The following is a 16108-nucleotide window of genomic DNA, read 5'->3' on the forward strand; positions in this document are numbered from 1 at the left end:
AATATATGAATTAAAGTTTTTGATTCTAAAACATTATACATCCATTTATCATAAAATACGATCACTGTTATTACTATACCTCACGTGTTTTGAATAAACGAGATAGTAAATATGAAATACAAATAAGTTTTTAATTCAAAAAATAATTTAGAATCTAAGAAATTATTTTCCGTTGAAAACTATAAAGTATTTCTCAAAACAGGATGAAACATTATGTATCTAAATTGCTCATTTTTGCAATTAAAACAAAGACAAGGCTGTATGTATAAATTGCCCGCATTGAAAATCGAAATTTGTTTTCAATCTTTCCGGTCATTATAGCTTTTCGAAAGTGAGAAATTTAAGGTTGGATCTTATTCTTGAAGCAATTTTTTTGGTCATACAAGATAAGTTTTAAACACCGTAAATTCTGATTTTAATTCACATTCACTGAGTATTAATTTCTTATATTTTTTGCCTTCAGCTTCAGTGAGATCAGGCGAAATCTTTATTATTTCTCCTTAAGACTATTTAAAATGAAACAAATGACAAAAGACAATGAACATTTATCACTTTTATTTTTACTATAAGATTTTGTCAATTAAGCAGTATAAATAAAATTTAACTTCATTGCAAGATCAGATATTATTTTACAAGAATCATCCAGAAATAAGTTAATCTCAACATACATACGTTGCCAGTATATCGAAACTTCTCTAAAGTATTGTTTATCGGCTTAACCTTCTGAAACTCAATTTTGAAAATCACATAAGTTCAAATTCTAAGCGTAACTCATTAAAATTTACCAGTGTAAAGTTACACGGACGTACGAAACTTGCGCCGATTAAAAAACATTTTCGATCTTTAATTTGCGCGGATTTGATTCTTTCATCAGTGCCTATTTTATTTTGTTATCACTAGCGCCGATACTATATTTGCTTTACGATTAAATACATGTACATGCAGTAAACCTAGAATGTATATATATATTGGTAATATATGGATATATATAAACAGTGTTCCCTTATGTTTAAGATCAATTTCGTCATATTTTTCGAGAACTTCGGTTTGACGCGAGAAAGAAAAGATGGACTTCGTTGTTGGCAAGTACAACACGTATAGAAAAGATGAAATGACGAGAAAGGAATATATCATTTGAATTGTTTTACATGGCGATGGAAGTTTTTAACGACCTTGACTGGCTATACAGCCCTTGCACGGTCCGTTGTTTTACATTTGTTATTTCGAGGCCTTTTATAACGGACTATGCGGTATGGACTTTGCTCATTGTTGAAGGCCGTACGGTAACCTATAGTTGTTAATTTCTGTGTCATTTGGTCTCTTGTGGAGAATTGTTTCATTGGCAATCATACCACATCTTCTTTTTTATATATCAGATGTGTAGCATATAAAATACTCGGCAAGAACAGATAATAATTAATTCATTGTAATACGTTTTTATGGATTTTATTGTGGTGCTTTAAAATGCTGTAAATAGAAATTTACTCGGTGATTTGTATTGATGTAAGCAAAATGCACAGATATCTTTTAAATTGACTTATCCTGCTCGAAATTCTACTCCCACCGTGAGCAAGGGACAACAGTTATATGCATTATATAGTTGATAATTCATAACACATGTATAGCTGGATAAACGGGAAGAGGTTTATTTGATAAATAAAAAAAAATAACTTTCACCTATAATTTACCTGTACACAAATGAAAGACAAAATAGGCGCAAGTGAAAGAAAAAAAGTTAAATGCAGATCGGCGCAAATGCAAAAAGCCGAGTTCAAAATTTATATTTCATTATTTTATTAGTACGGAAGTCACAGATAGTGTAGTATCTTTTGTGTCCATTCGTGTTTAATTTCCACTAAATATCAGCGCGACGCTTAATTCCACTTTTCTTGGAAGACGTAATTTTAAGGGTACACCATGTTGGATTCCGTGAAAAACGCGAAATAGGACGTTATAATTTGACGTTTTTTTATGACTAGAAACAACGTCATACAGCTTTTATGTCACTACCAAGTTGTGTTAGTTGATGCGCATAAACAATAGGCTGTTTGGTCTTTAAGACCTGAGCTATGCCTGTATATATTTCATGTAACATTTATTTTAAATTTCGACTGAATCTTATTTTTGTTATTTTACTTTTTTTTTAATGCAGTTGTAAAACTGCAATAAATAATGGAGGTGTTATACCACCAATGATTTCCCCCTATTAGTCTTTGATAAATTGGCATTTTTCAAAAAATTGTGCAGAATTTTTCTACGTTTCAATAAAGAAATACTAGGCATGAGTAAATTTTTATCGTGTCCAGTACTATCGACTAATTTCACATAACATTTCATTGCATGTAAGAAAATAACCATCACTGGATGTTAACCAATCAACTGTTTACTTCTTTTTAACAGTGTACAAGCATAAGTAGCCATGTTACATCAAGTTTCCAAAATATTCTTTAGAAATCCAAAATAAAAAATAATAATGATGCTTTGAAATACCAAAGATGTCTGTTTATGACCCAGAAATGTTTAACTGCAATGAAATGTAGGATAAATATTACCTACAACTGTCAAATTCAAGAAGAAAAAAAATGCTCAACCTATTTTAAATTTCGTATGCAACCGGATGTGACGTACAATGATTTAGTGGTATTACAACTGGAACAGATGACCGAGTGCTCAAAATACATGTGTTGTACGTGTAATAAATCGTTTTGTTAAAAAGGAGGGTTAAAAGACTACTAACAGAGCAACACATCAATCGCTCAATTGAATGTAGTTTCGGTAAGCTTGTATAAAGCACACCAGTTAAAATGTTCTACAAAGAAAGGTGAATACGTTGCTGACAATAACATAAACAAAATTTTGGAAAATTCTTCATTCAATTAACATGGGTTAGGATATCAATTTAAGTAAGCTTGAACAAGTTGACCTTCTAATGAAAATAAAATATTATGAAATGTAGAATAAATTGTAAAAAATATTGACGTATATTGTATTTCATCTTCTAAACATGTATACAATACTGTTAGATATCCAGATAATTCTGATTACCTTGAATTTTCCACTAAAGCTGCCTGTTCATCAGTGTATGATTCCTCGCTGGCATTTTGTGCGAGCTTTTTGGCTAGCGAGCTTGCATATAAGGCTGAAACTAAATGGGATTGTAAGATACGTTGAATTGAAACAATTAAATACAATGAAATAACAATATAAGCTGTATCATATCAATTTATGTTTTATAAACAAGTATCACTACAAACTACTCAGAGTCTTAAAAGACATATTTTACTTGTTAAGACTCCACATAATCTCGAAAGTTCTTGCCTGTACTAAACATTTCTAAACTGTACTCGACTTTGGTCTCGACTTAATTGATAAGTCTGATTTAGTACTTGATGATATGGGTAAAGTCTGTAATTGTCTCGACAAATGCTTGACCAGTCTCGACCTGTCTCGACCAGCCTTCACCAAGTATCGACCTGTCTCGACCAGTCTTGACTAGTCTTAACCAGTCTTGATCTTTAAGTTTAGTCTAGACTGGTCTGAATCAGCCAATCTAACTCAATTATATATTGATTTTACATAATGCCAGGTTCTATGGTAATTTGATTCATTGCTGCCAAATTAAATGATTCAATTAATAGGTAAAAAAAAAGCTAGAATTTTAAGTTTTGATTAAATTCCGATAGTCACCTTTAATTATTTCTATATTTGTTTCCAAATCAACTTGAATTTTCATAAAATTTTACAGCCATCACAATTATATATTGAGCTTAGAGAATGTCAAGTTGGTTGGTAGTTTGATTTATTGTTGTCAAATTTAAGGATTTAATCAATTAAATCAATCAATCAATTGGTAAGAAAGCTAGAATTTTGAGTTCGGACTAAATTCAGACAGTCACCTTTAATTATTTTTATTACTATTCCATATAAACTTGGATTTTCATCAAACTCTACAGCTGTTTCAATAACACATTGCTCATACAGAATGTCCGGTTGTTTGGTCGTTTGGTGTATTCTTGACAAATTTAAGGATTAAATCAATAGGGAAAAAAAAGCAAATATTTTGACCATATTGACTTAATTATTTAAATCAAATTACCAGTTAACCTAGTATTTTTTTGTTGATTAATGTATAATTGAGACAGCTAAAGATTTTGATGAAAAATCCAAGTTGATTTGAAAAAATTATAATGATTGGTAAAGGTGACTATCTGTTTTATGAAAATCCAAGTTGATTTGGAATAGTTATGAAACAAAATTAAAGGTGACTTTCTGAATTTAGTCCAAACTCAAAATTCTAGCTTATTTTACCTATCAATTAAATCCTTTTTGGCAGCAAAAAAATAAAATAACCAAACAACCTGGAATCTTTGAGTTCGATGTAAAATTGTGATTGCTGCAAAGTTTTCTGAAAATCCAAGTTGATTTGAAAAAGTTATAGAAATAGTTAAAGTCCTTTAACTCTACGTTCCGCTATATAGATGATGTTCTCTCACTAAATAATACAAAATTTGGTGACTATGTTGAACGAATCTATCCCATCGAACTAGAGATAAAGGATACTACAGATACAGTTAAGTCTGCCTCATATCTTGACTTACATCTAGAAATTGACAATGAGAGTTGGTTGAAAACAAAACTTTACGACAAAAGAGATGATTTCAGCTTCCCAATTGTGAACTTTCCATTTCTATGTAGCAACATTCCAGCAGCGCCTGCATACGGAGTATATATCTCCCAATTGATACGATATTCCCGGGCTTGTGTTTCCTATCATGATTTCCTTGAAAGAGGGTTGCTGCTCACAAGGAAGCTGTTAAGCCAAGAGTTCCAAATGGTGAAGTTGAAATCATCCATTCGTAAATTTTACGGACGCCATCACGAGTTGGTTGACCGTTATGGAATAACCGTTTCACAGATGATATCGGATATGTTCCTTATGTCGTAACTACAATATCCTTCCCTTTTCACGAATGTGACTTACCGAATTAGACTATTTACCGGATTTGTAATAACATAAACAACACGACAGGTGCCACATGTGGAGCAGGATCTGCTTACCCTTCCGGAGCACCTGAGATCACCCCACGTTTTTGGTGGGGTTCGTGTTGCTTAGTCTTTAGTTTTCTATGTTGCGCCATCTGTACTATTATTTGTCTGTTTGTCTTTTTATTTTTGGCCATGGCGTTGTCAGTTTGTTTTCGATCTATGAGTTTGACTGTCCCTCTGGTATCTTTCGTCCCTCTTTTAAAGGTGACTATCTGAATTTAATCAAAACTGAAATTTTTTTTTACTTATTAATTAAATCTTTTGATTTTACAGCAATGAATCATTTTACCATATAACCTGGAATTATGTAGGATCATTATATAATTGAGTTAGATAGGCTGATTCACATGGAGACTGAGTCAAATTTAAACTGATCATGTTGTTTTGACTCAAAATACATACACAATTTTTTATTCTCGCTAACTTGATAGGGACTGCATGATTCCTGTTTATAAAAAAAAAAAATGTTTATTACAAACTTACAAATATAGTCTTTTTCTTCTTTGTTCCAAAACAACATTGCTAACTCTTTTCGATTCATAAGTACTGCCCAGATAAACAGGTGCTTGAAAATATATTTTTCCTGTATTCCATTTTTTGCCTCATCTAAAATAAATTTATGATAACGAATTTGTTTTCGACTTTATTACCAGCCTAGTAGTCAAATGTAAAATAAAGTGAAATGCGATTTTGCCATATACAATTATAATCTGAATATCTAAAATGACTCATCACACCAAGTGGGTCAGTTGGACTCAGTCAGATCTACCATCGAGTTACTTCGCCTCCCTATTTGCCTTGACTTCTGTCTTGTGTTGCTAGGAGGATGTAGAGTTTGTCCGAATGGGAACTGTTGTTGCTAATAGATTCTTGTGAAGTAACGGGAAACTGGTTAAGAGCAAGTAAGCAAAGTATTTTACTAGTATTTGATATATATTTTGGATATTTGTGGTGTGATTTTCAAACTAGATCCCTTGCTAAAAATAAAGAGCTTGTTATTAACTAATGTAGTACAGCATATGTAAATAATGGTATCTTTTATGTTTCAGTGTAAACACTCTTTTTTATAATTTTTTAACCCTCTAGACTACACGTTCATCCAAAACAAATTTGTTTTGAATTTATTTAAATTGTTCCCTAAACCATCTGATTGCAAATGTATTTGGTGCCACTCGTCTGTCATAATTAAGATGAATATTATATATATCCTAATTGGACGTGTGATGCGATGATAAAAGCTATAAATGTTCTCATTTAATGGATTAATGTAAGATATTTCGGCGATACAGTGTTTTGATATGTTTTAGGTATGTCTATTGACCCCGATAGCATACACAAATTATTTGACTTCATCGTGTGTTACTATGAAAGTCACAGTTTATGGCGAAACGTAGTAAAAGTCAGTGGAAATTCTATCTCGTTTTTTGATTAAATAACACACACCGATAGCTTGATAATATATTTGCTAATTATACTGCGGATATTTACCCAATGACACTTATTTTAAGTAAAACTTATATCATCAGAAATAATTACAATCTTTCTTAGTTCGTATACATTTGTTCAACATGGAATTTCACGACAAACCTTGCGACGAAATATACTTTTTGTTAGTAACTAGTGTTACTGTTTCTACTTTGGAGGAAACAAGTTCCGCCCTATCTTGCAATGATTGAATTTCCTAAGTTGTTTGCTATGCTTCGTTTGAATGGTTTATATTTCAATGAACTTAATATGTATATCTGATCAGTTATCTAGTCAGGAATTTCGTAATCTTACATAAATTACTTTTATTATTATTTCATAGATACACCGACTCTGTTATGATGTTTTGCTGTATCTGCTAGTCATATTAAGAGCGGGATATAACATCACAATTTGTTAATAGGCAGGTTAGACATTGCCATTCACACTCATTGAATCGTTGAATAAACCATTTTTTGAAGGATATCAATTTGGCACCATATTTGCATATTTTTTTTTTTATCAGTTCTAACATTAATTTTGGATTTTTATAAATCAAAGCATAGCTATATTGTTTTAGTTGTTCTTTGTTTTCAATTGCAAATGTACTAAACATACATTTTGTATTTGATAAGCATACATCAGGAAAAATTTAACAAGGCAACGATTCATAACATAAAAAATGAAACTGTCAAGCAAATATTAAACTTATTTTGAAGTAAATTGAACGCAGCAGTACTTAAATAACAATATTTCATATCAGTTCGTCATAACTTGTTCAGTATCGATATGTTAGAAACTATTTTGATTTTATTTCTAATTTCAGAATCGTTTTATATAAACAATAAATCAAAACAAGAAATTATCAGCTGTTGAATTTTTGAAAAGGTTTTAGAACTTCCAATATTTTATAATCCTGGTATCTTTGATAACTATTGGTATCGAGCATCAATGAAGTTACATTGATTGTCGAGATTAAAATCTGGTACAGTAAATCTAGCATCGTTTATATAATAACTTCCACTGGATCGATGCCCCTGTTTTCTGAAGTATTAGCCCCCAAATTTATCACCAGTCCAAAAGCCTGTATTTCGGAAATTGTCATGAAAATACGTATATTGTGTTATAAAAGTTTGATGAACAAGCTTTGATAGATGTACCAATGTGAACGTAATTCATTTTGAAAATATCAAAAACAATCATCGGTTATCGGTGCTGAATTATTGTCATTCTATTTTGATATCGACAATCTTGAATGTAATTGTAGACTTGAATATCTGATAATTTGTGTACAACAATTCATCTCGAATTACCAACGGAACAGAATTTAAATGCCGGTACAAAATTTAAAGAAAATCGATAGTTATCGGCACTTTTAATTGATGCTGACAAAATGTTCATTCGAATTTATTAAGTTCGAAAGAAGTGAAAACCTATCTATTTTGAGATGACAATAATTGAATTTCAATACTTATATGTAATTATTGAGAAAAAGAAAAACAAATGTATTTGATTCTTTCGACGAAAACACATTTTGCAAATATGATCTTTGATATATCATCCTTTCAATATCAAAAATTCCATCCCGAGTTATAAGAAAGATACTCAATTATAATGCCAGTACCTAAAACGCATAAAATCGGAGACACATTGACACTTTTTATTATTGTCAACAAATGTTTTAATAACCATAGACTTATATATCTAACAAAAATAGCATTATTCACATTAAAATCATTAGTCCATCAGACGAATAATTACGTCCTATCCGTTCGATCAATCAAACGAATTTCGGTAACAAGCCAAGTCTGACGGATAAATGACCAACACTTGATCCAAACTTGACTGGTCGTTGACAGGTGGTTAATCATTGACTAATCGCTTAAACAGTAACACCTTAGGGAACATGTAATCTCAAGACCGACAAAAAAATTAAAATACAAAAAAATCAAAATACAATATTATCTAATGAATACAAATGATTTTAGTGAGTGTTCGTGAACTGTCGATGACATTTCAAGCAGAAGAAGGGTGTGTAACCAAAACGTTTTTTTTTTTTTTTTGGTTTACTTCTGCGTTCAATTTACAAAGAAACAAAACATTGAAGACTATGTTAACCTAGATATCTTTATCTTTCGATTGATTTCATTTACAACTCTATCTTTATACATAAACAAATCACCTTTTGTAAACGGCTTCACTGCTGTATTTTCAAGAATCAATGCCACATTTTCATTGATCTTTTGCACTATGTTCTTGCTTGTGACCTGTTCTTGCTTGAATATTAATTGTAAAAAAAGCTTTTCGTGTTTTCATATGTAACATACAATATACCTTATTTAATATAGATGTTGTCAGAACGAAAGGAAAGTAGCCATTAATAATCATGTATCTACAAAAATCAGCAAACTCGTAATCATTCGGCATGATAGTGTAAGTAATCCGAATTGATTATAGATCGGTCGATTTGCAAAGATATGAATAAAGAACACAATTGAAATACATTTTTCATTGAAAGAGGCGTAATCTAGATTTTATTAATTTTTGATCAAGTAAAGCTGATAAATTAATGACTTAATGACATTTATTTGTTTTCGTTCTTTCCAGTTATGTTGTCCAGCTAACAGACGGAAAGTCTTACAGAGAAACATCCTTCATGCACAATGTTTATGCTATCTGTAATGTGCAATATCCAAGGTGATATATTAGATGCAAGTTTGTTTTGATTATAGAAGTAAACATAGGCAAATCATAATTAAAAATGCAAGTATATTGTCTGAACAGGACCGAATTTACGGCATGGGCTAGTCTGAAATATGGCTGGAAAATGAATTTTACGTAATATTTAATTGCTTAATCTTTTAGGAGCCGTTCAGATAATATGACCGTTTTCGACTAAAATTCGCTTTCTAGTAAACGCTTAGTGTAACAGCAAAAAATGTTCGTCAATGTTTTTTTAATTCAACACTGAAACGTTTATGCTCTAGAATAATTCTTAGAAGATGACACACGAAGTGATCACATACTTTACATACCCATGTGTGGCTTTATTTAAAAATCATTAATCTCATAATATCTACCTCCTTAATATAAAATCCCGCCCTGCAGCCGGTATCCTGAAAAAATAGAACATTACTGTAAGATAAAAGATCAAATAAATGTTCTTACAATTTGGTAAATAATCCAAGAAATATAAACAACTAGCAGGGAAATCTTTAATAACATATTATGAAAAAGAGTGAAAACAGCAAAACCTTAATCCTAGCCCTTTAACGAAACTATAACCTTTTAACCTGTCGCTAACCACGAGTTGACCAGTCAAACTATCGACTTGTGTGCTTCTCTGCATTAGAACTTGTCTACCTTTAATCGTATAAATACGTATCACTCAATAACTTTACTTTTTTATATAGAAAAAGAAATTGTAATCTAGTAAAATTGGTATTTTTTTTTTAATCTAATTTACTCAAACACTAATTAGTATGCCGTTGATAGAATTACATTAACGTATTCTTCATTCAAACATGAGCCTATATGAACGTTATATATTGAATTAACAACAAATGACATCGTCTTATAAGTGCTTGACCCATAATTAGATTTCATGCGACGTCTGTTTGGATTCAGTATTATATTTCTGAAAAAAAGACATGCATGGATACAGTATTGAAAATATGGACTTACCTTATATAATTCTTCGAGATAATGATCTAAAAACTTTTTATACAATGTGTTATTCTGTGTATATTCAAGCACAAGCCGTACCAATTCTACTCTATTCTTCACCAATGAATGTACGAATAGTTGTGCTAAATTGCTTTTTGGTATGCCAAGTGTACCCTATTAAAGAGTGTCAGCACTAGCATTAGTTACATTTAATTTATTAAATATGAGAATATTCAATATGACCTGTCTTATCATCTGTATTCCAAAAATGAAAAAGCAGATGTGATCAATTTGGGGAGAAAAACATTTTCATTCAAAACGAATGACCAGTTGATACAAAATAAAAAAGAATGACCAATTGATACAAAATACAAAAAGAATGACCAGTTGGTACAAAATGAAATTGCAGTGAACAACCATTGGTTATATTTATGTTGGGACCGGCTCGCATGTTTTGCATTTAAAGGCACACATTATCATATTGAGTCTGCAGAGTGTCATTTCATATGCACAATCAAACGCATGTTGTAGTTACTTTTATGACATAAAACTTTATGATACATGTATACAAATTACTTATTCTATGTTTTGATCTCAAGTTAAAAAGTTGATTTGCAAATAAAGGAAAAATACTTGGAAATGTAAGACATGAATTTTCTCAGCCAACTTCTGAATTTCTTGGCATCTACCGTGATACATCTAAGATATTCTAGCTGTTAACGTATGGCACATTTAGTCCAAAACTGTAGACTTGGCGCTTTATGTCTTAAGCAGCTACGTTCACTTGTTTTTATCTAAACGTGCAAGTGTCTTAAACACTCTTACTGTGAACATGAACAAACAGCCACTGATATGTGTTTTATACATTTTTTTAATTCTTAGGTAGGAAAGGAAACTATAATAGAAAAATTAAGTATGTGGGAATTGACTGAATCAGAACTAGAATCCGCAAGTCGAAATGTTTATACCATTACAATATTGAAAAGTTCATGTTCGACAGGTTTAACACACGACCGCCAATTAAAAAATTGCTAGAACAAAGTTACTAAATAAATGCAGATGGTTTTATCTAAAGCAAGCGAGGGGCCTCGGTGGCCGAGTGGTCTATGTAGTTACTACTGTAATCACTAGCCAGTCAACACTGAGGTTGTGAGTTCGAACCCCGCTCGTGCTGGTGCACTCAACTCCAATCTTAACTGACTAGGATTGTCAGTTTTCCTATCGAAGGTCGGCGGTTTTCTCTGGGCACTCCGGCTTCCTCCACCAATAAAAACTTGCTTCCACGAAATAGCCAAAAATCGGTGCTTAAAAGTGGCGTTAAAACATAAAAATCAATCAATCAAATCTAAAGCAAGCGGTCTCAATCTAGACAAACTATTAAGAGTAATCCAAATGATAGTATTCGGACAAAAAATGTGTGTTCATATAAGGTTAAAAAGAAGTAATTAACGAAGGTCTTCCCACTCAAATTAACTTAAAATAAGAAAATGCTGAAAAAAAAATGTAAGGACTTAAATGATAGCTTAACACACACTGATTTTGCAAATTCATTTTTTGAGGAACTTTTTTCATCAATTAAGGGAGATAATAAACAACTTCCGGTAACACGAAAGTTACTTCCGTTGTCAAATAAAAGCTTACTTTACTTTGATTCTAAAATATGTTGTTTCTATATACTTTTGCTTAAAATAAGGGAGATAAATTGCTACTTGCAATTTACAAAGGACACTTCTGTTTGAAATTTTCAAGGTTATATGTCTACCAACCTATTTCAAAAGATCCCAAGGCTTTATCATGTATAGATATGAATCTACAGCAAAGGTCAAAATCTAGAACGTCAATTCTACATTTGACCTTGAACTAAAATTCAAGGTCATAAACCAAAGACATCAAATAAAAAGACCCAAGGTCTTTATTATATATGGTTAATGAGTAATATTACTATAGGCATGATTCTAAATATACGAGCGGCTAAACTCCAATTTAATGTCAATGCAACCTTCCAATGTATGTGTTACGACATGTCGCAACTAACAATTTAGTTTAAATGATTTGTTGATATCATATACGGTTTCTGAAAAGAAGTGAAAATCAGCCAAAATCTAATTTAGAACATGACCTTGACTTTTGACCTTGTCTTTATTTTCTTTGTTTTTGACCAAGGACCTCAAATAAAAAAACCTAGGTCACTATCACTTATGGTTTACTTGTTACATTTACATTTTTCTTATTTAAATTACTAAAGGGGTAATAACTCTCATATGGAGACTGTTAATCGCTACGGTCCAAATTATTCTTAATATCCTGAGGATATAACGAGCAAATTGGTGAAATAACTTTGATGTAGTCTTTAACGGTTGCGAAGAGATGCGCACACAAGTAAAACAGTGTTTGGGGAGATAACTCTTACAATAAAAAATGATCGACTAAACAAGGTCAGATTCAAAATCGCAATAACTGTTTGATATCATATGCAAAAAAATTAAGCGTCATCTTGCGAAACCACAAAGCACCGGAAGCAAAAATGTGGTGGAAAAAGAAAATATTATGATAATTATTAAAAACCAATTGTTCAGAGAACAATTGAAGGTCTTTCCACTTCCAACAATATATTTTGTTATGAAAATATTAAAATTGGGTTTGAAATGTCAGTTAGAGTGTCAAATGATAGCTCATTGTTTGCTGATTCCAAAAAATATATGGTTTCTATACAATTTTATTTAAATAAGGGAAGTAATTTGTTACTTCCGGTCTGAAAAAATGTGGCTTCCGGGATTATTTGATAGTTAATTTGAATCTGCTTTCAAAAATATGTTGTTCTATATAATTTTACATGAAATAAGTACAAAAATAGCCACTTCCGGCTTTCACAAGGTCACTTCCGGTTTGATTTGTCAAGGTCATATAGCTGTCAACCTAATACAGAAAATCTTATGGCTATATGAATATATAAATATGAATTGAAAGCAAAGGTTAAAATCTAGAAGGTCAAATTTACCAATGACATGACCTCAATTTTAAGGTAATAAAATAGACCTCTAATCAAAAGACCCTAGGTCTATTATATGGATGGTTAATGAGTAATATCACTTTACGTATAATTCGTAATATAAGAAGGGCGAAAACGGGCATTTAATGTTTACGCGCCCTTTCAACTAAAATTTTATGAGTTATGACATGTCGCAAATGACAATTTAATAAAAACGTGTTGTCGGTATCTTGTACTGTTTATAAAAAAGAAATGAGAACAAGCCAAAATCAAAATTAAGAATATGACCTTGACCTTTGACCTTGACCTTGTTTGTTTTTTTCCAAGGACCTCAAATCAAGATACCTTGGTCTCTATCACTTACGGTTCATAAGTTACATTCATATATCACTTGTGACGAATACAAAAGGGGAAATAAATCTCAAATGGAGAATCCGTATTGCTTTGGTTAAAATTGACGGAAGCATCCTAAGGATTTAACGAGCTATTTGGAAAAAAAAATTGTCGATTTTTTTCACGGTTGCGAAGGTATTGCAGACACAAGAAAAACAGTGTTTGGGGAGATAACTCTAACAAAGAGAAGAAATTAGTTTTATGTATTGATATATGTTCATGTTTTGACGACTGTCTGTCTGACATTAGTACATTCTTACCGCATCGTTCAGTGACGTGGTTTACACCATCTGAAGTGAGGTGAATCATTTATAAAAAGCGTATGACGTGAAAGTAGGAAAGAAACAGCCGAAAAAAATCATGGCGTTGCCTATCATCTGACATACGAATACATTCGAATTTTCACCTTAGAGTAATGATTTGTTAATACCTTTAGATAATATTCGGAATTGATGAATTTCTTATTACGCATTTCAACTTCAAACACCATTTCACATGTATAACATATCGTGGAAAAAAATCTGTGATGACTTAAAAACCTGTGAGTAGATACTTTAATTTACTGATTGAGTATTAGTAACTTTACTGTGTCTTATAAACAGTTATTGCGATTTTGAAACTGACCTGTGAGTATTAATAACTTTACTGTGTCTTAAACACCGGCAAAAAATGTTTGAACTCGATGGTATATAATATCCGGCACGATGACGGAACATTAATAGACAGAGAAAAGGTAGATTTCTGTTTATGTATTTGTTATTTTTGTCATATCGAAGAATATATTTACACATATAACAATTTTCTATTGTGAGATAATTTCTCTAATTTTTGTGCTATTTTCACATTTCTTGATTGGTGTAAGAAAAATATTTTTCCTCACTAGTGAACATTTTTTTTCTCGTCTAATGATTGGTCGAAATTTAATAATGACGTCAAATTTTCTTGATTTCTTCTGAAATTTCCTAATGTGACGTCATGAAAAAAACCCGACCATGCCTGACGTCACATATAAAGAACACAACTTTCCACAATCTTCGAAAAAGGACGGATAAAAATCATTAGAGAAACAGATTCTACCACAATAAATCGTTTTCTCTCAATCGATTTATGACTTTCGAACAGCGGTATACTACTGTTGCCTTTAGTTATCACCACCGGACCGGAATCTCTACTGGTGGACAATCTGTCCCCGAGGATTCTACCAGTCCGATAGCCTAACAGCATGCAAACTAGTAGAATTAAAAATATAATACTGGATGACACGCCGCTCAGGATAAAAAGGTGTCAATCGGATGTTGTCAAGGACACAACAACATCGATTTTATCAGGTGTCCCCAGGATTATCGTAAATGATGTAATGAAAATGATACATGTACAGTCTTCTGATTCCTCGTTGTACTATAAAAGTTCAGACAAGTTTGTTTATATTCGTCCCTGTACTATTCAACTTTCAGATATTTTAGATTTCAATGACAACTTTCAATATTGCTCTATTTCCAAATGTAACCGTAAAAAATGTAAAACCTGTGATATACTAATATCTGATACCCACTTTCAAAGTAACTTGACCATTAAAAGTTACAATACACACAGTCATTAGGATTTGAATTGCACTGCTTCTAATATTGTGTACGATATTGAATGTACTCTTTGTGGATTGATCTACGTCGGGGAAACTCGACAAAGACTCAATTTTAGAATGAATGACCATCGGTCTAATGTTAATGATCCTAATAACAACTAATTTCTTTATAAACATTTCAATCAGCCTGACCATTCTATTGTTTCAATGAAAGTCCGGATTATAGAGAAAATATATCATTCAACAAATGACCCCATATTGAGTACACCATATCGTTTACAAAGAGAAGACTTTTGGATAAGAGTGTTGGGAACAGCCATTCCCTCTGGATGCAATGACAAAATTGATGGTATAGGTATTGTGTGTAGTCCCAGGTGTAGTACTGTCAATACATTACAATAATTTAATACTTCTGCTCGACGTTATAGAAGTCATGGTCACAGAAAATATACACAACCTGCTGTACATGTGCACACCGTGACAATTGATAGTCTGTTAACGTCTGTTCAAAAACCTTCACCATATCAGAACTAAATTATACTCAATTCCATTGTCTACACTTTATTTACTATTTCAAGAGGCTCAAAATATTTCCGTTATTGATTTTAATTCTGTTTTGTATAGATTAGTTGCAATAATCATGGACATTGCTAACCATAGACTATTTAAACCCATATCAACTACATCAAAAAATGAGGAAAAACGTTATTTCCTTAATGTAGAATTCGCCAATAAAGGTTTAGATGCTATTAATATTAGCAATATTTTCCACCAGAAATCTGTACAAAAAACTATATCTGATTACTATAAAAATAAAGCTACACCTGTAATTTTTTATACTTACACCAAGTCTATTGCATCCAAGATTTTCAACCACAAGATGGTCTTACAGGCCTTTAACCTCAAAGATGTGAAATCCAAGACTCCGGATTGCTCATGTGCATCGTCACAATACAACTATAGTCCAG

General features: G+C 31.7%; 1 protein-coding gene and 1 long non-coding RNA gene across 2 annotated transcripts in view; both read right to left on the reverse strand.

Moving 5' to 3' along the window:
• The window catches only part of LOC127717671 (transient receptor potential cation channel subfamily M member 1-like), a 314087-nt gene that overhangs the window by 145515 nt on the left and 152464 nt on the right, over window positions 1-16108 (reverse strand). The gene's annotated exons all lie outside the window — the stretch shown is intronic.
• Window positions 3046-8782, reverse strand: LOC127717688 (uncharacterized). Its single transcript, XR_007989297.1, has 3 exons — window positions 8693-8782; window positions 5530-5652; window positions 3046-3145 (listed from the first exon to the last, which is right to left on the reverse strand). It is a non-coding gene; the product is annotated as an uncharacterized LOC127717688 (long non-coding RNA).

The sequence above is a fragment of the Mytilus californianus genome, unplaced genomic scaffold (genome assembly GCF_021869535.1).
Source record: "Mytilus californianus isolate M0D057914Y unplaced genomic scaffold, xbMytCali1.0.p SCAF_10, whole genome shotgun sequence".
NCBI lineage: Eukaryota > Metazoa > Mollusca > Bivalvia > Mytilida > Mytilidae > Mytilus > Mytilus californianus.